Source organism: Nelumbo lutea, chromosome 8, assembly GCF_056320005.1.
Source record: "Nelumbo lutea isolate HS-2025 chromosome 8, American lotus-T2T, whole genome shotgun sequence".
NCBI classification, from domain to species: Eukaryota; Viridiplantae; Streptophyta; class Magnoliopsida; order Proteales; family Nelumbonaceae; genus Nelumbo; species Nelumbo lutea.
The window spans coordinates 37,802,777-37,815,657 of NC_142691.1; the positions used below are offsets into that span (position 1 = coordinate 37,802,777).

The window sequence follows — 12,881 nt, forward strand, 5'->3', positions numbered from 1 at the left end:
AACGAACATCAAGTGCGGTTTTGGAAGATCCTTACGTCGAAGTACAGGTCTAAATGGAGAAGTGAAAGGGATACGAAACTTGCTGCAACAAAACCGCTATCTTCGTTCATGTTCTTGAAGGGGCTGTCAACGGTTCAGGTCTACCCGGCTGGCCCGAATCGACCCAACCATTTATAAAGGATCCAGCTCCATGATTATGTTGAATTAAATAATTGGGTCAGATCCGGTACTCGCCCCTCCCGATTCGATTCATACCCAAAACCAATTATTTTGTTAACCATATATATTTCCTTCGTTTTCTTACAGTTCGAGTCTGAAAGATATATAGATAAATAAAGGTGTCTGACGTTTTAACATTTAAGTAACTTACAAAGGAAACAAGTATATCCGAACCCATTAGAACGTTCCTACAATGACAATGCAGAAATTGCATTAGCAGAATTTTTTAATTCGTGAAAATCCAAAACCAACTTCGTAGGACAAAATCTTATGCCTCAATAACAAAGGTACGAACATCGAGTGCGGTTTAGAACGGTCCTTACCTCGAAATACAGGTCCGAAGGGATAAGTAAAGGGATACCAACCTTGCCCCAGCACAATCACTATCATCGTTCATGTTCTTGAAAGGGCTGTCAACGGTCAGGTCTACTCAATTGGCCCGAATCAAACCAAACATTTATAAAGGATCCGGCTCCATGATTACGTTGAAATAAATAATTGGGTCGGTTCCGGTACTTGCCGCTCCCGAATCGATTCATGCCCAAAACTGATTATTTTGTTAACCATATATATTATTTCCTTCATTTTCGTACAGTTTCTCTCTTATCATAGGTTTAAAATGTCGAGTTTGATAAATACATAGATAAATAAAGGGGTATGACGTTTTAACATATAAGTAACTTAGTATTTTTCTATCAATTTTATTAACGATATATGATTAAAGTTTAAATTTTAGAGTGCGATTTAAAGAATAAAATTAAGGTTTTTTAGCTTAAATGGTTCGATTTTAAACCTATGTTTTTGTTTCAACCTAAATTTTAAGTTAAATTGGATGGTTTTGGGTCTAAGGTTTTGTCCCAATTAATGATCTACTCGGGAGTGCTTCTACCTAGACCGGACCCGGATCCCACCCGTTGATATCCCTATCTTGAATGGCATCCAATTTCCAGTCGAGCCAGCAGTCAAAGCATGACGAGAAATAATCAGTCATTTATCCGAAAGAATTAAAACAAAATGTAAGTCTGTTAAGCAAGGGATGTCTCAGATATCTTTACATTATTAACAGAAAACAGAAACAAGAGTATGGCACGATGTAGTCGGAATGCCCTCCCCAAAATTAACAATGCCTCGAGGAGTCCAAAACTACGCATTTAAACAGAGCGAATTAGAAAGCCAAACACCAATAAGAGGACACAGAATAAAGTCGAGAGTTGAGAAGCTTACAAGGAATATTGGACCAGCTTCCTCATAGTAAATCCGTGAGAGTTTGCAGAGTTTGCTTGCAAGTTGAACATTCTCCGTGCCTGCACCCATAAGACCCAAGGATATTATAAGCCAATGCCACAACCGACAGACTTTGTCTTCCCAAAATGATATAATTTAGGTATGCAGACAATGTACAAAAAATGCATACCTGTACAGCTTCCGCATCCGTATCCCTTTCGAGTCTCCTTTGCGCTCATGCCTTCACCTGTCAAGAATATCTAATCAGGAACAGGTGGACGAGAAATAGTTTACAAGTGAATATAGAAAAAGAGGGTTGGAGTGGCTTATTCCGTACTCCAACGTATGCAAGGCCTCGACGGATTACTACTCCAATTCGAACGTTTGAATCTGCTCCAGTGACGCAATCTCTTGGAAGTGGCGATGCCTATAGAAGCCAAGGGGAGTATTAGAAGATTAAAAAGAAGTTACAACCACAAAAAAACAGCAATAAAGCAAGATAAGCCCATATAAAATGTTCCAACAGATATAACCAATGGTGGTTTACCCTACGACAGTCATTCTTATTCGGCAGTTGACAATCCGAACCCATTAGAACGGTCCTACAATGACAAAGCGGAAATTGCATTAGTAGAATTTTTTAATTCATGAAAATCCAAAACCAACTTCTTAGGACAAAATCTTTTGCCTCAATAACAAAGGTACGAACATCGAGTGCGGTTTTGAAAGGTCCTTAAATCGAAGTACAGGTCCGAAGGGAGAAGTAAAAGGGATACCAACCTTACTGCAGCACAATAGCTATAATCGTTCATGTTCTTGAAGGGGCTGTCAACGGTTCAGGTCTACCCAGTTGGCCCGAATCAACCCAACCATTTATAAAGGATCCGGCTCCATGATTATGTTGAAATAAATAATTGGGGTGGATCCGGTAATCGCCCCTCCCGAATCGATTCATACCCAAAACTGATTATTTTGTTAACCATATATATTATTTCCTTCGTTTTTTTACAGTTTCTCTCTTATCATAGGTTTAAAATATCGAGTCTGATAGATACATAGATAAATAAAGGTGTTTGACGTTTTAACATATAAGTAACTTAGTACTTTTCTATCAATTTTATTAACGATATATGATTAAAGTTTAAATTTTATTTTACGATTTAAATAAGAAAAGTGGTGTTTTTTAGCTTAAATGGTTCGATTTTAAACCTATGTTTTTGTTTCAACCTAAATTCTATGTTAAAATTAAAGGTTTTGGGTGTAAGGTTTTGTCCCAATTAATGATCTACTTGGGAGTGCTTCTACCTAGATCGGACCAAGATCCCACCCGTTGACAGCCCTATTTTGAATGGCATCCAATTTTCGGTCAAACTACCAGTAAAGCCATGAGAGCTCGTAGAGTTTGCTTGCAAGTCGAGCATTCTCCGTGCCTGCACCCATAAGACCAAAGGATATTATAGCCACTGCCACGACCGACAGACCTTGTCTTCCAAAAATGATATAATTTAGGTATGCAGACAATGTACAAAAAATGCATACATGTACAACTTCCTTATCCGTATTACTTCCGAGTCTCCTTTGCGCTCACGCCCTTCATCTGTCAAGTATATCTAATTATGAACAGGTAGACAAGAAATAGTTTACAAGTGAATATAAAAAAATAGGGTTAGAGTGCACACATATTATAAGATTAAAGGTGCACATAATCTTAAAAAATATGGACTCATTATTGGGTGGATGCTGTTATACACACATTTTGGTGTCTTTTGGGGAGTTTTGGATATCAGCAGAGCATGTATCCTCTCTGTTTTCAATGCACATGAGGGGCACCATCACCTAAGAATAGTTAGCTAATGCAGAGTTTCCATAGAGCGATGGTGCCTTTGTATGATGAGATGAAGGTGGGCATTGCACCCTCCAGGGAAACATTGGCAAGGACTGGGCATAGGGGAAAGGTACCCCTTCACCCGGGGAGATAGATAGGAGAGAGATTGCACGATTGAACCAAAGCTCTAAAGGAAAATAGAATAAAAACCACTTAATCAAACCATTATGTTGAAATAAATAATTGGGTTGCTTCCGGTACTTGCCCCTCCCGAATCGATACATGCACAAAACCGATTATTTTGTTAACCATATATATTATTTATTTTGTTTTCGTACATTTTCTCTCTTATCATAGGTTTAAAATGTCGAGTCTGATAAATACATAGATAAATAAAGGGGTCTGACATTTTAACATATAAGTAACTTAGTATTTTTCTATCAATTTTATTAACAATATATGATTAAAGTTTAAATTTTAATTTGCGATTTAAATAAAAAAGTGGTGTTTTTTAGCTTAAATGGTTCGGTTTTAAACCTATGTTTTTGTTTCAACCTAAATTTTAAGTTAAATTGGACGGTTTTGGGTCTAAGGTTTTGTCCCAATTAATGATCTACTCGGGAGTGTTTCTACCTAGACCGGACCCGGATTCCACCCGTTGACAGTCCTATCTTGAATGGCAACCAATTTTCGGTCGAACCATCAGTCAAAGAATGACGAGAACTAGTTAGTCACTTATTCGAAAGAATTAAAAGAAAATGAAAATCCCTTAAGCAAAGGAAAGCAAAGGATGTGTCAGATATCTTTAAATTATTAACGAAAATCGAAAACATCAGTTGTTAAACAGTTTTGTATGCCCTTAGCTTCAATCGAATTGATGTATTTTATGAGTTTATTGTAAATGAATAAAAGTGCATATTTGATTCATGTTCCCTTGGTATGTTTCTGTGTAATATTTGAATAAAAGTGCATATTTGAGCCACCAGTCAAAGAATGACAGTTTTGTATGCCTACAAGTCGAGCATTCTCCGTGCCTGCACCCATAAGACCCAAGGATATTATAGCCACTGCCACGACCGACAGACCTTGTCTTCAAAAAATGATATAATTTACGTATGCAGTAATTGTACAAAAAACGCATACTTGTACAGTTTCCACATCCATATCGCTTCCGATTCTCCTTTGCGCTCACGCACTTCACTTGTCAAGAATATCTAATCAGGAACAAGTGGACGAGAAATAATTTACAAGTGAATATAGAAAAAGAGGGTTAGAGTGGCTTATTCCGTACTCCAACGTATGCAAGGCCTCAGCGGATTACTACTCCAATTCGAACGTTTGAATCTGCTCTAGTGATGCAATCTCTTGGAAGTGGCGATGCTTGTAGAAGTCAAGGGGAGTATTAGAAGATTAAAAAGAAGTTACAATCACAAAAAATGGCAATGAAGCAAGATAAGCCATATAAAATGTTCCAACAGATATAACCAATGGTGGTTTACCCTACGACAGTCATTCTAATTCGGCAGTTGACAATCCAAACCCATTAGAACATTCCTATAATGTCAAAGCGGAAATTGCATTAGCAGAATTTTTTAATTCGTGAAAATCCAAAACCAACTTCGTAGGACAAAATCTTATGCCTCAATAACAAATGTACGAACATCGAGTGCGGTTTTGAAAGGTCCTTACCTCGAAGTACAGGTTCGAAGGGAGAAGAAAAAAGGGATACCAACCTTGTTGCAGCACAATCGCTATCATCGTTCATGTTCTTAAAGGGGCTGTCAACGGTTCGGGTCGACCCGGCTGGCCCGAATCGAACCAACCATTTATAAAGGATCTGGCTCCATGATCATGTTGAAATAAATAATTGAGTCGCTTCTAGTACTTTTCCCTCCCGAATCGATTCATGCCCAAAACCGATTATTTTGTTAACCATTTATATATTATTTCCTTCGTTTTCGTACAGTTTCTCTCTTATCATAGGTTTAAAGTGTCGAGTCTAATAGATACATAGATAAATAAATGTGTCTGACGTTTTAACATATAAGTAACTTAGTATTTTTCTATCAATTTTATTAACGATATATGATTAAACTTTAAATTTTAGTTTGCGATTTAAATAAAAAAAAAGTGGTGTTTTTTAGCTTAAATGGTTCGGTTTTAAACCTATGTTTTTGTTTCAACCTAAATTTTATGTTAAAATTGACGATTTAGGGTCTAAGGTTTTGTCCCAATTAATGATCTGCTCGGGAGTGCTTCTACCTAGACCGGACCTGGATCCCACCCGTTGATAGCCCTATCTTGAATGGCATCCAATTTCCGGTCGAGCCACCAGTAAAGCCATGAGAGCTCGCAGAGTTTGTTTGCAAGTTGAGCTTTCTCCGTGCCTGCACCCATAAGACCAAAGGATATTATAGCCACTGCCATGACCGGCAGACCTTGTCTTCAAAAAATGATATAATTTAGGTATGCAGACAATGTACAAAAAATGCAGACCTGTACAGCTTCCGCATCTGTATCGCTTCCGAGTCTCCTTTGCGCTCACGCCCTTCATCTGTCAAGTATATCTAATTATGAACAGGTAGACGAGAAATAGTTTACAAGTGAATATAGAAGAATAGGGTTAGAGTGTTGTTATACACACATTATAAGATTAAAGGTGCACATAATCTTAAAAAATATGGACCCATTACTGGGTGAATGCTGTTATACACACATTTTGGTGTCTTTTGGGGAGTTTTGGATATCAGCAGAGCATGTGCCCTCTCTGTTTTCAATGCACATAAGGGGCACCATCACCCAAGAATAGTTAGCCAATGCAGAATTTCCATAGAGCGATGGTGCCTTTGTATGATGAGATGAAGGTAGGCATTGCACCCTTCAGAGAAACATTGGCAAGGACTGGGCATAGGGGAAAGGTACCCCTTCACAAGTGGGTTAAGTTTTGGTACTTAAAAAGCAAAAATAACAAGGACTTCACCCGAGGAGAGAGATAGGAGAGAGGTTGCACGATTGAACCAAATCTCTAAAGGAAAATAGAATAAAAACCACGAAATCCAAGCATCTAACAAATCCCTAAAACTATCTCAAACCTCTATAAATTGTTGCAAAATACCACAAACAACTGTTCTTAGTGTAACTAGGAAAAAAAAGACTAAAAAATGTATTATAACTGAGTTAGAAAATTTAAGCAAAGCACATCATTCGGAACCAACTCAGACTAATATCACTAATCTCTAAACCATCGATAAAAAGAAATGCAGTACTTGCCTTGAAGGTTTAGGAAATCCATCACATGGACGCCCAAAGATTGTGGAATAAGGGGGCGAATTTCAAAAATTTTTCTCTCCCTTCAACTGGGAATCGAATTCCCCATTTAGAAAATCACATTTTCAGTGATCATTCTTTAACCATAAACTGAATCAAATCTAAACCAAAAGGAATAGGGAGAGATAATACCTGATACAGAGAATTGTATCTCCCAATGGAGGTGTTCACGCCAAAGGAATGATCCAAAATCTGCTCCCACTGAAGATGGCGCAGTGTAAGGTGGAGCAGAATCAGTAGTGTTCTTCCAAAAGGAGTAGGGAGAGATAATACCTAATACAGAGAAGTAGTATCTCCCAATGGAGGTGTTCACGCCCAAGGAATGATCCAAAATCTACTCTCACTGAAGATGGCGCAGTGTAGGGTGGAGCAGAATCAGCAGTGTTGTTTCAAAAGAACTTGACCCTTCGCAAGAATAAACTGGACGGCTTGTGAATACAACTCCCACCAATCTTTTCTCTGAGAGATTGGTATCAAGGTCAAATCTTGATTTCTCCCAAGAATAGGAGATCAAACTGCTGTAGATGGCAGCTGCAATAAGGAGGCAGCAAGAGAGTATTTGCAAAGTGCAGAATTTTCTCCTCTTATAATCTCAGCTCTGAAAACAAAAGTATATAGCTTGCATGTCTAAAGGCTGCCGCCCACTTTTCCTTTTATAGACTTAAAGGGATCAGCTCCTAATCCCATTAGGAGTTGCTAACCCAAATCATATTTGGATTACAGTCCCTTTAAGTGATACGAGATAACCCTTATCTTATCTGCAGATTAGATCAGCCATCTCCTAATATAGTTAGGAGGTTTGCAGATCTAAATCTCATTTAGATCTTGGACTCTCTAAGTGGATAGGTTCTGGGCCCAATCCTATCAGCTGATCCATCTCAGAATTTAACCCTTAAGTGATTAATCAAATTAACCCAGTTCGAAATGGGCTTAAGACCAATTCAAGGTTATGTATTCATTTAGCTTCCAAACTGCTGCCCAGTTTGGCTTCCTTGTATGGCGTGGGACCCAAACATTGATAAACACATCATCCACACGGGTTCAGCCCAACCTTTGTTACAAGGCCTGGCCGAATAAACTGTTATAGGCAGTGCACCCCCTGAAACCCATCAGATGGGCTCTATGGGCCCAACACTTACCCTAAGTGGTCCCTGGGGCAAACCACCTTGTAACACCCAGGGATTGTGGGCAGATGTAAGATTAGCCCATCAGGCATTATCCTCAATGGTCTTGCACTTAACCTCTCGGCCCATAATGATCATACACTGCCCGACAAGAGAGGACCTCTCCCTCGACTGCAAGGAACAGTGTTGCACACTCTACTTACATGTCGGGAATTAGAACCCTATTGCAAATCACTTCAAAACCATAATATATATACTTTTATATCTCATATAAAATATATTTTGCAAAACGGATCTCAACGATTGAAATCGACTGCCGGTAGTCTTGATTTCCATCAGTTAGATTGCATCCCCGATCATTACCTTTGTCCGACAAAGGGGCTGATCCTGTCATTATGATCATCCACTCAGATGAATTCTCAGACTGTTCCAACATACCCAGGTTTGGACCCCCACTAAGGATCCCACTGATTGATATATCAAAGATAGCCCAATCCAACACCTAGTGCAGTATCATAATCGAGTCTAAGGGTCGGGTGTAACTTTCCAATTTTGCTGATCAATCTCCAAGGTCCAGGGCAATACTGGAAATCTGGTCCAGTTCAAAAATTCAATTAATCCTACACTGTATGTGCCTAGGGTATCACCCCAGTAGTTGAGACAAGCCACCCCAACCGACTTGGTGGCGCCACAGTGTCAGCTTTGTCAGGATAGGTCTCCCCAGACCGACCCACTGGCTGTGAACATTCTAAACTAACACGAGTCTCATTAAGTGTTCAGTTTAAGGGTATTACACAGAAACATACCAAGGGAACATGAATCAAATATGCACTTTTATTCATTTACAATAAACTCATAAAATACATCATTTTGATTGAACCTAAGGGCATACAAAACTGTCTAACAGCTCCCACTTGCACTTAAGTCCAATCAGGTAATAGCCAGAGTCACATGCTTTCCACGTGTTTCTTAAACACTTTCTGTGATAGTGGCTTTGTCAATGGGTCTGCTACATTTTCCGCTGATGCTACCTCTTAATATCATCCTCCCGTAGGTCCAGTGTTGTCATACAACAGTGGAATGGGTGATGTGCTGAATTCCAAATTCAAGAATGAACACTTTCATTCATGAGGCAGCCCCACTTACGGTCTGCTATATTTTCCGCTGACGCTACTTTCTGAATCAGAACGTCCCCTCTACCAACAATCTCAATCAATACGTGGTATTTCCTCTCGATGTGCTTCGACTTCGAGTGGGCTCGTGGCTCCTTAGCCTGAGCAATAGCTCAATTGTTATCACACAACAATGGGATGGGTGATGTACTGGATGGAACTACTCCCAACTCGTGAACGAACTTCTTCATCCACACGGTTTCTTTGGCAGCCCCATTTGCGGCAATGTACTCGACCTCGGTCGTGGAGTCTGCAATGGACCCCTGTTTGCTGCTTTTCCAGCAAACAGCACACGATCCTATCGTGAAAACACATCCAGATGTAAATTTTCTATCATCTAGATCCGTCTGGAAATCGGCATCAATATACCCTTGGATCTGTAGTGAATTACCATCGAATACTAGACAAAACTCTTTTGTCCTTCAAAGGTACTTAAGTATGTTTTTCACAGCAGTCCAGTGCTCCTGCCCTGGGTTGGCCTGAAATCTACTTACTACACTCATTGTCTGAGCAATGTCAGGACGAGTGCACAGCATGGCATACATGATGCTCTCCTTACATCAGAGGCATAGGGAACATCTTCCATGCCATCAATCTCCTTAGAAGTCTTGGAAGACATTTTCTTGGAGAGAGTGACTCCGTGTTTAAAAGGAACATTTTCTTTCTTGGACTTTTCCATGCTGTATCTTTTGACTATTTTGCCAATGTATGCAGATTGGGATAATCCTATTATCTGCTTCGATCTATCTCTAAAGAGTCGAAGACCTAGTATATAGGAGACTTCTCCAAGATCTTTCATGGAGAATAACTATGAAAACCATACTTTCACCGTAGTTAACATTCTTACATCATTCCCAATGAGTAGAATGTCGTCTACATACAGAACCAAGAAGGTAATCTTATCTCCACTGTAGTTCCTGTAAACATAGGGTTCATCCGGATTTTGCTCGAAGTCAAACGATTTGACAGCAGAGTCAAAACGGATGTTCCAACTTCTACCAACTTGTTTAAGTCAATAAATGGATCTATTGAGTTTACATACCATATTTTCCTGACTTGCAACAATGAAGCGTTGCGGGTGGTGCATATAGATATCGTCATTAAGATCTCCATTCAGGAAAGCAGTTTTGACATCCATCTGCCAAATCTCATAATCATGGAATGCTGCTATAGTTAACAGGATCCTAATGGATTTAAGCATGGCCACAGGCGAAAATGTTTCTTCATAATCGATGCCCTTATTCCACTTGTAAATCTATTTGCAACCGATTGCTTTTTACCCCGGAGGGTGGATCTACTTGAGTCCAGACTCCATTGGTCTCCATTGAGTTCATCTCTACTCTCATAACCTCCACCCACTTCTAAGAATCTATGTCCAACATAGCTTCCGCATAAGTCACGGGATCCTCCTCACTAGTCAAGGTTTCTACAAGGTAACTATCCTGGTCATAACCATAACAGACTAGTGGCCTGGATACCCGAGTGGATCTTCTAAGTTGGTCACTACCTAGAACTTGTGAGACATCTCCCACTGCTCCTAAGCTCTCCTCATCAAGAACAATTTCCTAACGATGGGTGTCCAGGATGTAATCGGTCTCCAAGAATTGGGCATTTCGACTATAGAACACTTTCTACTCACTTGGGTCATAGAATATGTAACCTACAGAGCCTTTTGAGTAGCCTACAAATAGGCAACGGCTAGTCTTGGATTCCAACTTGTCTGCACTCGTTCTTTTAACGTGTGCTGGACATCACCAAATCTTCAAGTGTCTGACACTTTGTTTCTTTCCAGTCCAAAGTTCATATGGAATGTTCGAAACCAATTTGGTTGAAACCCGATTCAGCACGTAAATCGTAGTCTCTAATGCGCAACCCCAAAAGGATGTGGGTAACTTTGAGTGTATGAGAAGTGACCGGACCATATCCAATAAGGTCATATTCCTCTTCTCTGAAACACTGTTAAGTTGTGGTGTAGCAGGAGGAGCTAATTGTGATACAATCCCATTGTCCTTTAAGTAGTCCATGAATTCGTTAGAGAGATACTCGCCACCTCGATCAGATCGAAGGGCTTTAATTTTTCTCCCTAACTGTTTCTCGACCTTTTGTCTAAACTCTTTGAACTTTTCAAAGGATTCAAACTTGTGTCTCATTAGGTGCATGAAACCATATCATGAGAAATCATCTGTGACGGTGATGAAATACACGTGTTGATTTCGTGTTATAATACTCAGGGGACCACATACATCAGTATGTATTAGGTCAAGTGTGCCTGTACATCTTTCAGGCTTACCGTTAAATGGCCGTTTCGTCATTTTGCCTTGTAGGCAAGGCTCACAGGGAAAGATCTTCTACAGTTAGAAAATTCAAAGGGCCAACCTTATGATTCGGTCAACACCGATGTGGCCAAGTCGGTAATGCCACAGACACGTGGGATTAGCTGTATCACGGGCTCTCTTCTTGGGCATTTCAGCCGACGTAGTTTCGATAATGCTAGTTTCTAGAGAATGATGTAGAACATAGAGATCGTTCTCCAGTTCTCCATATGTGATGAATCTGTTATTTCTTTTAATAATAATCGTATTACTAAAGAAGACAAAATAACCATCTGCACACACTTTTGAAACAGAAATCAAATTTATTCTTAAACTTTGTACATAAAGACAATCTTTCAGTACAATTTTTCCTTCTCTAAAAATTAACTCCACTATTCCTATTGCCATGGCTGCAACAGTTGCAGTAGTCCTCAAGTAAAGTGTAACTTCTCCTTCACTCAGCCTTCTGCTTACCTTGAACCCCTGCAGTGAGTTACATGCATGAGTTGAAGCCCCGGAGTCAATACACCAGGATGTAGAAGCTACCAATAAATTGGTTTCTATAACACAAGATTCGAAATTACCTTTCTTGGATTCCAGGTTGTTGGACAGTTCCTTTTCTAGTGGCCGGTCTTCTTACAGAAGTGATAGGCATCCGATGCATTGTCCTTTTTCTACATCTTTGGTTTGCCAGCCTTCTTCTGGGGCTTTCTCTTTGCCTTCCTTTACTTGCCCGATTTGTCAGTTTCAACAAGCATGGTAATGGGCTCATCCTTTTTTATTTTTCAGCTCTTCGCAACATATTGTTGTGCTCTTGCAATCTGACATTCAGCTTGTTCATGTTGTAATTCACGATGAATGGATTAAATGATGGAGGTAGAGAGTTGAGAATAGCATCAATCTGTGGTAACAGATCCAACCCTGATCCAAGAACCTCCAATTCATTGATATAACCCATCATCCGGAGACAATGGTCGTGAACTTGTTGGTTCTTGGACATCTGCACGGTCATAAACTGTTTCAAAACCTTCTGTTGAGTAGAACAATTCTGCTATTCGTACATTGTCTTAAGACTTTCCAATACATCATTGGCAAGTTCAATCTAATCGAACTGCCTCTGAATTGGATTGTCCAAAGAGACAATGATATAGCAACGGACAAGGGAGTTTTTTTCCTCCCATTCTTGGTATTCTCATCTACGGGCCTCAGATGCCCTATCTCCTAGACGATCCAGGGCAGGATTCTTGACTATCTTATCCAATTTTTTAGAGGTTAAGACCAACATAAGGTTCATGTACCAATCGACATAGTTTTGGCCCTTAAGTTTGTTGTCGTCAAAAAGCTTTGCAAATCCGTTTGCCATTTTCTGATAAAAGTACAAACATCAGTCCATTCATGTTCATTTCATAGATATGGATTTTAATCTATGATCCATTTTCATTTATTCATCTCTGAGATTTTCCTCATTTCTCAATGATGAAGACTACGGGTTGTCTCTAGAAATGTGGGAAATCACATAGGGTGCATGGAGCCAACTGTTTCAGTTGCATAACCCCACCACCTTTCTGTGAATGATCATATCCACTCATCATATGAGTTTTCCCTTTAACCTCTGTCAGACAATGTTCAGAGTCGTTTTCAGGTAAACCTTTCTGTCCAGTGAGTGTTTACCCATCAT

The 12,881-nt window shown here is 39.6% G+C and overlaps 2 long non-coding RNA genes across 7 annotated transcripts in view; both read right to left on the reverse strand.

The window, feature by feature from the left end:
• Positions 1 to 1,189: 1,189 nt before the first annotated feature.
• The window catches only part of LOC148843851 (uncharacterized), a 74,076-nt gene continuing 62,384 nt past the window's right edge, over positions 1,190 to 12,881 (reverse strand). For 3 of the 6 annotated variants that reach the window (XR_016103514.1, XR_016103513.1, XR_016103512.1), the window contains 9 exons: positions 5,765 to 5,822; positions 5,531 to 5,655; positions 2,983 to 3,040; positions 2,224 to 2,873; positions 1,991 to 2,045; positions 1,781 to 1,870; positions 1,634 to 1,690; positions 1,444 to 1,523; positions 1,190 to 1,362 (listed from right to left, as the gene is read on the reverse strand). This is a non-coding gene — a long non-coding RNA (uncharacterized LOC148843851). Of the gene's footprint in view, positions 1,363 to 1,443; positions 1,524 to 1,633; positions 1,691 to 1,780; positions 1,871 to 1,990; positions 2,046 to 2,223; positions 2,874 to 2,982; positions 3,041 to 4,411; positions 4,464 to 4,559; positions 4,649 to 5,530; positions 5,656 to 5,764; positions 5,823 to 12,881 lie in introns of all 6 variants that reach the window. The other 3 variants (XR_016103516.1, XR_016103517.1, XR_016103515.1) reach the window with 3 other exon arrangements.
• On the reverse strand, positions 4,706 to 5,096 carry LOC148843852 (uncharacterized). Its single transcript, XR_016103518.1, has 2 exons — positions 4,958 to 5,096; positions 4,706 to 4,822 (listed from the first exon to the last, which is right to left on the reverse strand). It is a non-coding gene; the product is annotated as an uncharacterized LOC148843852 (long non-coding RNA).